At 42.1% G+C, this 15132-nt stretch overlaps 3 non-coding genes across 3 annotated transcripts; 2 read left to right on the top strand and 1 right to left on the bottom strand.

Annotated features, from left to right (window-relative positions):
- Nucleotides 1-926: 926 nt before the first annotated feature.
- trnal-aag lies at nt 927-1008 on the bottom strand. The gene has a single exon. It is a non-coding gene; the product is annotated as a tRNA-Leu (tRNA).
- Nucleotides 1009-7852: 6844 nt separating this feature from the next.
- On the top strand, nt 7853-7934 carry trnal-aag. Its single transcript has one exon. It is a non-coding gene; the product is annotated as a tRNA-Leu (tRNA).
- Nucleotides 7935-8683: 749 nt separating this feature from the next.
- trnal-uag lies at nt 8684-8765 on the top strand. The gene has a single exon. It is a non-coding gene; the product is annotated as a tRNA-Leu (tRNA).
- Nucleotides 8766-15132: the final 6367 nt, after the last annotated feature.

Here is a 15132-nt window from a genome sequence, read left to right on the forward strand (position 1 = left end):
CTTATACTTCCAAAGTGCTTACACATGAGTTTCTCCTCCAGGTTTACAGTTTATGGTTAAACAGCAGAATGCAACACTGCATCATGGTGAACAAGATTCTCCTTCCAGTGGGTCTTTACTATGTAGTGATTACAAATGAGAATTTGACAGGGGTCAAGTGTGGACAGCCCAAGTGTCTCAACTGAGATGACTTTGCTCTTTGGTGCTGCAGTTCACTCTACGGTCATGGTACAAGCAGCAGGTTTTTTTGGATTCAGGCTCCAGTCACTCAGGAGGCGTCAAATCCCACCACTGCCAATCCCCCATGTGTCCACTGCTCTGAGTGTTCAGACTATTCGCTTTACCCTGAAAACCTTCTCTGTAAAGGATGTACAGGATGGAAGCAAATGTTTAAGGAGATCAATCAGGTTTTAAAGTCATGGGCATCTAAAGTACCTTATAGTCTGATCTGAGATGGATGAGGACCTAGTGAAAGGAAGCTAAAACTGGTGTAACATGGTCAAATTCTCTGGATTTGAGAAAATAAATGTTACAATCAAAGTCTCAATGAAACAAAGGCATTGATTAGGCATCTGTTATGGAAAGAAAAGACTGAATTTTAGCTGTTATGTAGGTGAAAAAAGGTGGTCATGGTGTTGTCTTTAATGTAGTGATCAAAGGAGAGGGTTGAGATCAAATGTGATGTAGGATGGCTGCCAAACCATGATAATCTATCATCAGCATAGCAGTAAAAATCAGTTGCATGACTGTGAAAAATTTGGCCTGAAGGTGAAATATAAAAGGAGAAAAGCAGAGGCCCAAGAACAGAGCCCTGTGGGTCTCCATATCTCACATCAGAATATGTTAATATAATGTTATTCTAGGAGACATACTGTGTTCTGCCAGGTAAGTAGGATTTTAACCAGTTCTTCTAAAAGGGAGCATATTGGCAGTGGTGGGATTTGAACCCACGCCTCCTGAGAGACTGGAGCCTTAATCCAGCGCCTTAGACCGCTCGGCCACACTACCAGACAAAATCATTGCTCCACTGCAATCGTCATACCCCTCTCAAGAGACATTAACCCGAATTGATATCGACCTGTCATAGGGGAATGCACTCCACTGGAAAATCACATTGGACACCCACAGGAAGAAGATGTTTACCATAAGCAATGTTGTATTCTGCTGCTTACACAGAAACTGTGAACATGAAACTCAACACTGCTGTGATGACCATGCTGGAGTCGTAAAATCTGTAATGTGCTGCACTGGATTTTCTTGGCATGAATGCGTTCTGGTGATGGGTAGGTATCCATTTGAAAAATTTCACAACATCACAACTAAGGCGGAGATGGGACGGGGACAGGACAGGGAAATTAGTGCTTTTGTGACACCATCAGGCTTGTACTTACCATCATGCCATTTGGACTGTGAAATGCTAAAGCAACCTTTCAGAGGTTAATGAACAAATTTGTGTGTGGGTTGTTGGGCTGTGCAGGGAAGGGCACCTTAAGAGAGTACAGGCTCTATTTGATAGACTGGTTTAGACCCGCTTGACCATCAACCTGTCCAAATGTGAATTTGCCAAAACTACAGTAGGTTGTTGGGGCTGGAGCGGGTCCTCTTAACACTCTATAGCAGAGTGGCGCAGAGGAAGCGTGCTGGGCCCATAACCCAGAGGTCGATGGATCGAAACCATCCTCTGCTAATACAAAGTCTGGGTTCTCTTATACTTGTTAATAGTTGATGAACACCCACACATTAATGAGGCCATGTCCATACCTAGGAGACCCAATGCAATATATCCTGGTTGTACTTCTTGTCTGTTAACAGTAAATACATCCTGACTCCTCCTTGTTCATAGTTAATAGACACATTGTGAAGGTTTTAAATAAACACCCAGCCATCATAAAAATAATGCCACACTCACACCTAGAAAACTGCAACACATCATTGGATAATTGCAACATTTGGACACAAAGACAGAGATTTTGCCAATCTGGTCTGACTCTAGCATGAGATTCTCCTTCATGTTCACACTTTCTGGGTAAACAGCAGAATGCAAAAATGCTTAATCATAGCAGTGAATCATACACCTTAGCTAGTAGTGTGCCGAGGGGTGTAACGGCGCTGGATTAAGGCTCTCGGCTCTCAGTAGACGTGGGTTCAAATCCCACCCCTGCTAATGGACTGTGTTTACCTGATGGGCATGTTGTTTCCCATTTGCATCTCCTTTAAATGAGGAAATCACTGGTTTATATTTTAATGTTGTAAGTAACTTGAGGTTACTTGAGTCCCTATTAACTTCTCATTTAACAAATTCCGAGACTCTGTCTCTGGAAGCACTGTCTAAGCTTGTGCTGGTTTCTAAACCCACCACCTATCTACTGGACCCTCTACTAGCTAAGCTCTCCAAAGACCTCTGGCCAATCTTTGGACCTTCAGTGCTGACAATTATTGTTTTGCTTCACACTGTTAGTGTAGCGGTCTAAGGCTCTGGATTAAGGCTCCAGTCTCTAAGGAGACGTGGGTTCAAATCCCACCACTGCTAATTTGCTACCTTTTCACATAGGGCAGAGCAGATAGTTTTAGACCCCCTTGATAAAGGTGTGGTTTCTAGAATAAAGGCCAAAGTGCCAAAACTGGCCAGATGTCTTGCAGGGGTTAGCTGGGAGCCTTTTACATCACTTTGGTTTCAAAGGAAGTATTTCCGTTATCTTTCAGTTATTCTACCTGTGCTCTCGTCCAAATGTTTAAGTTCTGTTTTGATTTGAGAATTTAACAGGGGTGTCATCACAGCAGTGAAGCTGTAACCTTATCTGGTAGTGTGGCTGAGTGGTCTGACATGCTAGCTTTAGGCTCCAGTCTCTCAGTAGGTGTGGTTTCCAATACCACCAATTGACTATGAATTTTCAGCACTTAATTTCCCAAAACTGGCTAGATATCTTTCGAGAGTTTAGCTGGGAGCCTTTCATGTCTGTAAATGCAGTTTTTTCTTTTTCTTTAGGGGATATTCTGTTCATCAACAGCAAATCATGAAGAAGTTTAGATAGCAATGTAAAACCTTCATTGACACTGAATTTTAATGACCCTTGTGTTGTGGATTTAAGAAATATGTAAAGATATGTATTCAAAAATAGTTAAGAGCTATGCTCATGTTCATATTTCTACATTCTGAATTGAACACACTGATGCTTACCATATCTTCATCTTCAGCCTGAATATCAACTCCAACTACAGAAGATGAAGTAGAGGGCAGAGTGCTGGAAGCCAGGGTGGATGTGCCAGGAGCCAGGGTGGATGGACCGAGAGCCAGGGTGGATGGACCGGGAGAGAGGGTGGATGGACCTGGGGCCAGGGTGGATGGACCGGGAGCCGTGGAGGAGACGCAGGAGGTCAGACCAGATGTGACAGTGGAAGGACCTTTGATTCGGAGAGAAATGAGCATGAGGGACCTCCAGCACTGTGGGATCATCTGAGATATCAAAGAATCCCTCATTTTCCTCTATTTTGTCCTCCACATCATGCTCCTCCATGAGCTGAGCCATCTCCACTGAATAAGGGTGCATATCCTGCAGATCTTGACCAGGCTCCCGGAACAGATACTGCACCCCTATGAGCTCTCCTGAAAAAATATGCATAAAGTGATTCATTTATAAATGTTTATAAAATTAATAAAGGATTTTAAAACTGAGTTACATTACCAATGAGTTCACAAGTGCTTACCAGTGTAACGGGAGGGCGGGCAGAACTGTGGTGCCACCTTCCTGCCAAACAGCTTCTGGTTATTTTTGTTCACGCAGTGAAGCAGGTCACCAGAATAGCTACGTAGGGCAGATGGTCCAGAGGATAGGGCTGCAGCACCACGGTCCTGGTTCCACCTGGGCAGTCCTTCCAACAGGTAAATCTGGAAATTCACACTGTTAGCACTGGTCCCTAGAAATATATTACTAAAAATGTAATCATAAAATATTCTTGGATTACACAACACAAAACATGAACGAAGATGTCTAACAGACACAAACCTGGTATGAAGCGGTTTAAGTGGAGGGGAAAAGACACCAACGATGTAGAACCTCTGGCACATCTGTAGATGGGAAGATGCACTCCTCCCTTTGTGAGCTCCCCTGTCTTGGTGTAGAGGGCAACACCTGGCAGGTCCTGGATGCACTTAACATGCTTTTTCTGGACCCTCCAGATGTGCTCCATCCACTGTCGAACAGGGGAACTCCAAGGGAGTCGTTGCTACTGCTTCCCATGAACAGCCGGAGCAGCTCCTCCAGCAGCTGAACAGTGGTCTCCTCACCACGGGTCCTCCTCCAGCAGTGGAGAGCCAGCTCCTCCCTCGAAAGATATTTGCGGGTGTCGCCATCAGCAGGGAGAGACAAGCCCTGGGACTGAAGCTGTAGTTTTTTTTGCCTCGCACAACAGAGCTAAATCCGCTGCGTCCCACTCAAATATGCAAGATGATAGGTGTGACATAAAGATGGGATACAACTGATGAGCATCACTTGTGCATCCCAGGGCGATTCGCCGCATAAAATACCGGATATCCAGCCTTATTATAAGGTCTGGCCACCCGCTGAATCTGGCACTCAGCTTGGTCTTTCCTGCCTCAGCACGGCAGCCACAGTCTATATACAGGGCAACAGGGGGATCCACACCAGCCCGCTGGTACCTTTTCACAAGGTCTGCTGCTATCATGTCCAGGCCAGCTCCCTCCTGAGCGGTCAACACACTTATGAGTATCTGGCCATAATCATTGCCAACAGAGGTGAGCCAGAGTGCTGTCCCCTTGGCAGTCCCAGCAAGCTTCTTGGTGATCTGAAGCACACAAAATGTATAAGACCTCGGTGAACATGATTCAGAAATACTAAAGTAAAGGCACTAGTCAATAATATAAGCAGTTAGAGAAAAAAGTTTCTTCAACCTTTTTGGTGGAGTCCATTTTTAAAATGGCCCCATAGGTGGAGGTGATGCAGGCCTTGATTTCCTCCAGCCTCGTCAGCATGTCATGGCTGTAGACCAAGAAGAGCCACTTACAGCTTGGCACCACAGCAGGCTCTGGAGGTTCAGGGAAGACCATGGGCAGCAGTCCGTGGTGCTGGAGGAAGTCAAAACACTCAGTGGTGTATCTTGCCATACGATGCAGCCACTCCTCTGTGTGGTTCTCCCTCAGCTGCTTCAAAACCCGTGTTGGGCTGTTACCCAGGCCTCTCTCTCGCAGAAGCCGGATCACCCGGATGTCACACGCGAACCTTGGACATAGAGAGATATATCAGTAAGAATGTTTTACATATTTCTATTTAACAAGGGAACAGAGAAAAGATACATTACTCACTTTTGAGTGAGGATGACCCGAAACTCCGACCTGTGTGCCAAGTCCAGCTGGGTGAGCACAGTCTCTACATACATATGCACAGGATCTACATTTGGTGCAGGCCAGAGTCTCTGTCACCACATTGTAGATCCTGTCTACATCCAGGACCCGCCGCGCCCTCTTGTGCAGCGCAGCTCCTGTGAGCTGTTGCTGCCCACAGTCAGAGTTTGGACAGACCACCTTCACCTTCCACAACTTGTATGGCATCCACACAAGAAGTGGGTGGACAAAAAAGCGGTCTGGAGCAGGAGTCTGGTTGTAGACACTGCTCGGCTGAGGTGGAAAGTACCAGAGCTTCAGGTGGTCTTGAAGCTCCAGTTTTCCCCTGGGCCCCATCTTGAAAAGCATCTTCAGAATCCATTCGTGGTCTTCAGGTGGCAAGCCTGGGGCAGCAGAGGTGTCGAAGGTGCTTCTGTGCTGGAGTCAGCAGTCTTTGAAATAGACAAAACATAACATAAAAAACAAAACATAAGTATATTTTATACTGGTAAGAAAAAAGACACTGCTAATGATCTACACAAAACTGAAATGAAATGATATATTACTTACAGGCACAGAGGCACACACTGCAGTGGGATTCTGGACAGGGACTGAAGTTTGAACTGTCTCAGGGACTGGAGCCTGTAAGAGAATAACATTTGTTAAAATGAAATCACAATTTACAACACAATCAAACCAATCAAATTATTATTTCATACAGCCAATATTTTTTAGGTTTCATGTGTCATTTCTGATATGAATAGCTTTTGATACCGTTCATACCCTTGCAGAAAATAATGTGTAGAAATACAAATACTTAAACTGTATTTGAAAAGTGGGTTGTATCATTACTTACTGGGACAGCAATGCTGGCTTGTTAAACTGAAAGGCAACAAAGCAAAGGGCCATGTCATGAGATGGCTATATTGTCAAACTATCATTCAGTGAACAAAATATTTATAGTCAATTTGTGAGTGTGGATAATCTTCTAAATACCATTGCCAAATTCAATGTTGGTCGCTTCTTAATGACATCACTGCCAGCTGAACCTTATTGCTCCACGGCGCCATGGAGAACAGGACTCGCTGTTGCTGTCTGTTGCCCTGTGGATCCCTGGGCAATATTCGCTGCAGCTGGCTGTTGCTGTAAGATAGAGTAGAAACATCACCAATTAGTTTGTGAACCTTTTATAAATATACACTGATATATAATACCATTGACAAGTTCAGTGTTGGTTGCTTCTTATGAACCTCGCCGCCTGCTGAACTTTGTTGCTCCACGGCACCATGCAGAAGTGGACCCATCGTCTGTTGCCCTGCCGATCCCTGTGCAACATTTGCTGCAGCTGGCTGTTGCTTTATGACAGAGTAGACATGCCACTAATTAGTTTGTGAACATATTTATGCACACGCTACTTGAGTTGTAAATCGACCAGTGTTACCTTCTGAGTGTGGAATCCACACGTACATGTCCTCACGCCACCGAACAAAGATCTCTGTCCATGTGACATCCTTGGACACTTCTCAATCTAAAAATAACAGTTATACATTTGACTGAATTTCAGACAGCTTAAATCATTGCTTTTCATTCGTGTATTTAGAGTTGAGATGAAATGATTCTCAGATGTGATGATGCTCATAACATGTTTATTAATTCATAGGAACCTTTTATTGTATTTAATAGAAGTCATAATGAGAGTAAAAGTTATTGTGAGAGTATATATAGTATACTTTCAGCTATCTTGCCTCTTCTCACATCCAAATCTTTAAATACGGTTTTTATTTTTGAGAATTCAACAGGGGAGCGGGTTGTATGGTAGTGTGACCGAGTGGTCTAAGGAGCTGGATTTAGGTTCTAGTCTTTCAGGAGGTGTCAATTAAATTCCACCATTGCCAATTGACCCATTTCATACTTTTTACTTTAGCCCCAATGGATGCTACCTTGTTACTTGAAGTAAGTGTTGAAAAGACAGAAAGAGTGGTACATGACCTTGATATATTTAAAATGATGGCTTTTATTCTTTCCTTCCATAAAGGATGGTCCAGTGTTTCGTATGCTAAAGGAGATAAGATAGGAAGCACTGAAGCTCCTTTCCTTATCATTTAGAGAATTGGACCAGCTCTTATCATAGCTGCTGCTTAGATACTTCCGGGTTATTTCACTAAGTTAGGAAACTTCTTAGAAAAAAGACTTTTCGACCTCGGACGAACGCTCAGACTATGGATGCTGCCTTGTTACTTGCAGAAAGTTTACAGTAATCTCCTCAGCAGAACAACAATGAACAGCAGAACATCTGATTCATTGAGTTGGAGGCCTGTGATCGAATGGTAACAGCTACAAATCCTGAAATAGTAAAAGAATAAGGTTCTAAATGAAAGTTAAGGCACCAAGATGAGTTTTAAGATTGGATTTGAGTCCTCAAGAGTGTCAAATAATCATGTCAATGTCAATGCAGGCTAATGTTTCTTGAGAATTTGAGAAGGCTGTCATCATAGCAGTGGCGCAGTGACTACTGGTAGTGTGGCCGAGTGGTCTAAGGCGCTGGATTAAGGCTCCAGTCTCTAAGGAGGCGTGGGTTCAAATCCCACCACTGCCAATTGACAACAGTTTAGATTAACATTCAGAATGTAGATACTCTAGTCCGAATCTTTAAATATGGAGACAGTGTGGGCATATGATCTTAGGCTCCAGTCTAGTAAGAGGCGTGAGTTAAATCCCACTGTCACTTTGCCCTGTCTCCCCCAGTGATCTGACTTTGCTTTAGAATCAACTGATGCACAGGATCGAATATAAGTACTAGTGTTGAAAGTCTATTTCCACAGATTGGGAAGAGTCATCAGCCTTTATAGACACATACAGCTGGGTATCATCAGGGTAACAGTGAAAGATGAATCATCATCATTTTGAGCCTAATCTAACAATGGTTCATGGTAAACACTACTCTTATTCCTGTGGGTGTTGCATTGCAGAGCGTTGTGGTACTCCATATTTCACATTAGAATTTTTTGACATAGTGATATTATAGGAGGCAAACTGTGTTCTATCAGATAAGCAGGACTTCAAGCAGTTCTTCCAGAACACAGCCATTTGGCAGTGGTGGGATTTGAACCTAAACCTGAGAGGCTGTAGCTGTAAACCAGCACCTCAGACCGCTCGGCCACACTACTAGGTAAGCTCACAGCTCCACTGCAGCGATCACACCCCAAACAAATTTTCAAGAAAAATCTAAAAAGTATTTGACGATTTGGACACTGGTAGTGTGGCCGAGTGGTCTGGTAAAGTTTTGATTTTGCTAGAGAATTTTAGAGGGCTGTGATCATAGGAGTGGCACAAGATACTTAACATGGTAGTGTGGCCGAGTGGTCTAAGGCGCTGGATTTAGGCTCCAGTCTCTCAGGAGGCGTGGGTTCAAATCCCACCACTGCCAATTCATTATGTTACAGAAGATTCATATTATGGATGGCACCTTGTCACTCGCAGGAAGTTTACACTAATTTCCTCAGCAGAACAAAATACTCAGACTCAATGAAACAGGTAAATTCAGTACAAAGCCCAACCCGGTAGAGGAGTGATAATATGCAAAAAGCCTGAAATAAAATTTAAAAAATAAGGAGCTAACTCAAAGTCAGGACGTAAAGATGAGTTTGAAGTAAGAATTTTTAATTCAGTTAGGATGTCCTCAAGTCCTAGGCAGTGTCAGAAGATCTCATGTCAGCACTGAGGTTGTTCAAGAGTAAGGGGTCCACTTGATTTGGCTTATACTTCCAAAATGCTTACAGATGAGATAGTGATATGAATCACAGACTGCAGTTGCTCACACTCACAACAGTAGTTGAGAGCAGAGTGGCGCAGCGGAAGCGTGCTGGGCCCATAACCCAGAGGTCGATGGATCGAAACCATCCTCTGCTAATGCAAACTACCATCCCATCTCCACCTTGTCCTTTTGTAACCACCTCCATCACAATAGGTTTACAGCAAAAAATAGACATTGATTAGATTAATTTTGAAGTGGATGCAACATCTCTCCTTACTGCAGAATAGAGTTCTGTCCGATAAAGGACCTCATGACTGCGTGCGTTCATTGTATAATGATGAATGTGGCAGCAGGGTGTTGTCTTGAAAGCTACCGCAAGCCACTGTATCTGTAGCTTCTGTCATTTTCGTGGGTTTGACTGTGTCCCATTGACAAAGGCTAGAGCTTGTCAAGCAGAGAGGACAGCAGCCTTTTTTGTGCATTGAGGATAATCCTGGCATCTGTGACAGGTGACCAGTGATAGCAAGTGTGCTTCTCATGCTGTCCTTGACTCAGCTTCTACTGCTCTGAGATCAAATCCCACCACTGTCCGGTGACTGTGTTCACCCATGGGGCACATTGTTTCCCACTGAATTTACAGAGGTAGAGTTTTCGACCCTGGACCTCCTTTTTGCAACTCGACTCAATTTAACTTATATTCCTAAAGTGCAAATGAGAAAATAATTTTAAATCACAGACCAGAGTTTTTTTACACACACATATTACTCACAGAGAGCAGAGTGGCGCAGAGGAAGCGTGCTGGGCCCATAACCCAGAGGTCGATGGATCGAAACCATCCTCTGCTAAATACAGTGTACAGTGATATGTCGATGCTGCTCAGGTGTGTTTTCTTCTCTCTGTTGTCATGTCCCAAGCAGTTAATGTACTTTCTTCTCGCACTAGCCTTTTACAGCACTTTGTTTTAAATGAAATTCTTTCAGTTCTTTTTAATATAGGTGTCATGATACCAGAGAGTAATCACTTTTTCTGGTAGTGTTGCTGAGCCGTCTAAGGCGCTGGATTAAGACTCCAGTCTCTGAGGAGATGTGGGTTCAAATCCCACCCACTGCCAATTCACTGTGTTTCCCTTCTGGTCTGAGGGTTCACTATTTGCTTTAGCCTGAATGGATGCACATGATGGAATATAAGGTTTAAGGAGATCAGACAGGTATGAAGGAGCAAGCCCATTTAGAAATGTGCATGTGATTAAAAGTTAAAAAGTTAAATTCTGATATGACATAGATAGGGACCCAATAAAGGGAAGCTAAAACTGGTGTAATCTGGTCAAATGTTCTGGGTTTATTTAAAATTCTTGCTACATCAGTCTAAAAAGTTTCAATACTCGTACGTGGCAGACCAGAAAACAAAACGTTACAGTAATCAAGTCCCAATGAAACAAAAGCGTGAATTAGGATTTCAGCATTAGTTACTTTTGAAACATAAAGAACCATTTTGTGACATTGTTTTTAATGCAGATACAACCACATCATTACCATCATGCTTTGATGTACCTTTTAGAACAGTTTCATGTCCAAGTAGTTCTACATTGAACCTTTGTAATGCTGTCACAACTATTAATAATGTGACACTTTCTAAACCTTCTACTACTAACTGCTGCTTTAATAAGCAGCCATTTCGTTCTGAATTGCTTTTTTTTTTCTTCAAAAATCATTAATTTGGTAAACCCCTTGCATCCACCGTTTATTTATGTGTGTGTGTGTAGTGGCTTATCTGCATGCCTGTGTGTGCCAGTTTACATATGCCAGCTCCTTTGTCAGCTAAAAACAAAAATCCATTAGTTTGCATCCAAGCTGGCTACCATAGCTCTTTGAAGTCTTTGTGTCCAAGCATATGTGGAGGAATGTAATTCCTTTGAGCTCTGAGCACCATCTATTTCTGTCCATGTATGTCTAATTGAAATGTTGCTACAAAAACAATAGAGTGAGGCAGAGGGGAAAATCCAATTTAAAAAGTTGATGAGAATAGGATTTTCTGGCTGGAATCATTCCCAGCACTTTAAGAGTTCAGGTTAAAATTCAGTAGGATTTTGGCAATGGACACACACACACACACACACACACACACACACACACACACACACACACACACACACACACACACACACACACACACGGGCAATGGCAAAGACATTACAAAGACATAAGACTGACATGTCATTTAATATTACACATATATACACACTTTCATGCACATAAAGCAAAATTAAAGTGTGTGTTCTCCTGTATATGAAGGTCTCAGGAAAAAAGAGGCATTTAGATATTTTATTCCACGGTTCCTCTCTAATGAAGACAGTTCCTGCTGAAATGATTTCTTGCTCATAATCTGGGATGCATACTGTTTTGCATGCAAGATATCTGTAACATCACAAGATTAGAGGCATTTTTGAGACTCTCTATCTTCAACTTTGTAGCCTCCAAACATACACATACAGTAGATGCAACAAGACAAAAAGTCGACAGTCATGCTGTGAAAACATCATGCTAACATTTGCTAATTACAGGTAAAAATACATTTTGTGAAAGAGCAGAGGTCAGAGGGAATGTCTTTATATATTGCAAATATTTAGTAATAAACCAAAGTGTTGAACAAATGAAATATTTTACCTGTTGATGGGTTGGGATGGAGTTTCTGTCCCGTGAGGGAGTTTAAGTATCTCGGGCTCTTGTTCACGAGTTAGGGTAGGATGGAGTATGAGATTGATGCAGCATCAGCAGTAAAGTGGGTGTTGTACTAGATCATTGTGGTGAAGAGGGAGCAGAGCTGGAAGGCAAAGCTCTGATTTACCAGTCGATCTTCGTTCCACCCTCACCCATGGTCATGAGCTTTAGGTAGTGACCGAAAGAACAATATCGTGGATACAAGCAGCTGAAATGGTTGAGGAGCTCTGACCTGCCCTGGAAATAATGAAATAAACTAGAATTACCATTTACTGCCTCATGGTTGTCTGCCTCCGTCACACTAGTTTCAGATTACATCTCTCTTTATCCAGAGTCATATAAATGATTCAACATAATTGTGTGAAATGTCGTAATTGCTCTGTGATCTCTGTGTTTTGTGCAGTCACACTGACCTTGACCTTTGACCATTAAAATCTAATCAGTTTATCCTTGAATCCCAGTGGATGTTTGTCCCAAAGGGATTCCCTTGAAGAGTTCTATTTTCACAGCTCACACTGGTCATGTGATGCTGCTCAGCCAATCATTGCAATTCGAGTCAGTGAGTGAGATACACACACACACATAGTGAGAGATGTCATTGGAGAAATAAGTGGAGAAAATGGGATAGAAAAGGCAAAGAAATAGAAAAGGAAATGTCAAAGCTATTATTATTATTATTATTATTATTATCATCCATTACCCATAACCCCAAACTATTAATGCTGGGATTCTGGCCATGTTACCATCGGGATCAATGCAAACCTCTCAGAGCAGCATTTCATGACATCTTTGATACTTAAGAGATGTAGAGTATTCTCAGTGGGGCATTCCTTTAAAAACAAAGCTACTAAAACCTGACTCACCAAATCCTGCCTGGCACTACTTCAATTCTGACTGTGTTGGGAAGCTAGAGTAAGATTCTCAGTACGTGTGTGCGTGTGATATTTACTCTGCCACCTCTCCCTGCACTCTGAGGCGAGCATGGATTACTGTCACACACTGAGATGGGAAATTGCTCACTATCATTGAAGAGCTGCTAAATTTAAAATGAAAACACACAAGAGTTTTAGTAGAATCCAGAGAAGGGGGGTTGCTTGTTCCAGACCAGTAAATGTGGGTGTGTTTATGTGAGTGTGTGTTGAAAATATGCAGAGGCTTGAACATATTTTTTATTCGCTGAGGAATAGAAATAGTTTTGATACCAATGATCCATACCAACTGCATCCTGTGTTACAGGAGGCAACTCCTTTATTACTGAAAGAAAGGAGGCCAAGTAAACTTTCCTTACTGGAACAAAACATCTGCAGTAAGCCTACATGCAAACACTCAATTTAGCTGATCTTTCAACAGCTCAAGACTTTAATGTTCCGACAATGGTATGGAAAGGTATGCCATTCTCTTAAAATGATTTTGATAGCGTCATCAGGCATTGAAAAGGTGATTCTACCTGAGAGAGGTTGTAACATTGACGACGTCTTAATAGAAATACTGGTTATTTCATTTGCAAACACTATCCCCCAAAGGATTGAATGATAAGATCCCATGGTTAAGGTTAGACATTTAGCTAGACTAACACACAAACTCTAGGACTGGCACTTTAGAGGCCACAAGCCAGTGTTGATCCTGGGGGATTCAAGTGTTCAGAAACCCCATGGTCCAAATTGACAGCTACCCAGGGGCCACAATTTATCACCTTCTAAAAGTATGTGAGAAAGCACCAGTCCACCTGGACACCAAGGCTGTTTTATTTTCAGTGGGTATCAACATCAGGAATCTTAACCCGGAGAAAACATCAATTAAACAACTCGAAACACTATTAAGAGGGGTAAAGCTCACCTTTCCCAATGCAGACATCTATTTTCCATGCATTCATCTCTCTAATTAATTTCTTCTACAATCATGGTTGTAAGAACTGTTTAAAATTCTAGAGAGACCGAAACGTGAGGTTGATCAATAAATTAAATAAAGACTACACTGATAAAAGGTCAAATTCAATTGTGGTTTGTGCAAACTGCAAACGTAGTGAGCGTGTCAGCCAAAAAACACAGAGAACTCCCATTATAATCAGTAAGGTTGTTTAGACAGGTTGCAAACTTTCGGCGCATTCCTTACCTGATCTCCTCGCACTTGGCCATATTGAACAGATTTAGTACTTGGTGCTTCCTTCAAGGTCTCCTACCGCACTGAAGCTTTAGTTCTGTTCCTCACTTGTAAGTCACTTTGGATAAAAGAATCTACCAAATGAGTACATGTAAATTTCCTGCTATAGCAAATGATTTTACTGCAGTCCCCAATATTCCAGGCCAATGCTTGGATCTGTTTATGAGAATATCATAGTCAGTGGTGTCAAATGCTGTCAGTTGGTCAAGTTATCAGCACCTATATTTATTAACAGATCATTTGTAATTCTGTTAAGTGCAGTATCAGTGCAGTGACGCTGCACAAAACCAGATTAAAATTCCTCAAAAATGTGATTATCAGACACAGAAGTTGCAAGGAAACTATCATTTCTAAAATCTTTGTTTGGGTATGGGTCTGTAATTATTGCAATCAGATGGCTCAAGGCCAGGTTTTTTGAGGAGTTGCTGAACACAAGCAGTTTTAAGTGGTCTGGGACATGGCCAGAGGATGGGGAGTTACTGACAATGTTAAGTGGGGGACAACTACTCTCATCGTTTATTAAAGAAATCTCGGAGGGAAAATATCGACAGGACGAGATGATGGTTTTACACGGGACATAATGTCTGTTGAGTTGTTAAGAGAGAGTGGCCAGCCAGCCACTCACAGTGATGAGCAGCTGGCATATGATACATCAGTGAATGAGCTAGAAACCAATACAGCTGACTGAATGCCTTTAACTTTCCCAACAAAGGTAACACAGGGAAACAGGGTATAAGAGGTGATCAACAGTGTCAATCAACAAGTTGTTAAATGAGAATTAAGTTATAGTAATAATTTGCTCTTGTATCCTCAAATCAATTAATTGTTGGAGGTCTTTAATGACTTCATCTTAAAAGGTAGAATACATTTTGATTGGTCTTCCTCCTCCAACACTCAATTCTCCTGCATACTTGTTTAAATTCACATACATTTTCATTCATTCAGATTATTAAAGCTATTAACCAAATGGTCTACAATAGACAACTTTAATAAATTGGCATTATGTGAGAATAAGGAGGAGAATTTGGATGCTACACAAACGCACAACCTGTGGTTCAAGTTGGCAAAGTTCTTGAAACCTAATTTTACTCCCAGTTCTCCCACTGGCCAATCTGGACCCGTTGAGACATTTCACCCTCGTTAACTGTCTACATGAAGAATAA

This window comes from Seriola dumerili, unplaced genomic scaffold (genome assembly GCF_002260705.1).
Source record: "Seriola dumerili isolate Sdu_G_001 unplaced genomic scaffold, Sdu_1.0 BDQW01000645.1, whole genome shotgun sequence".
Taxonomy (NCBI): Eukaryota; Metazoa; Chordata; class Actinopteri; order Carangiformes; family Carangidae; genus Seriola; species Seriola dumerili.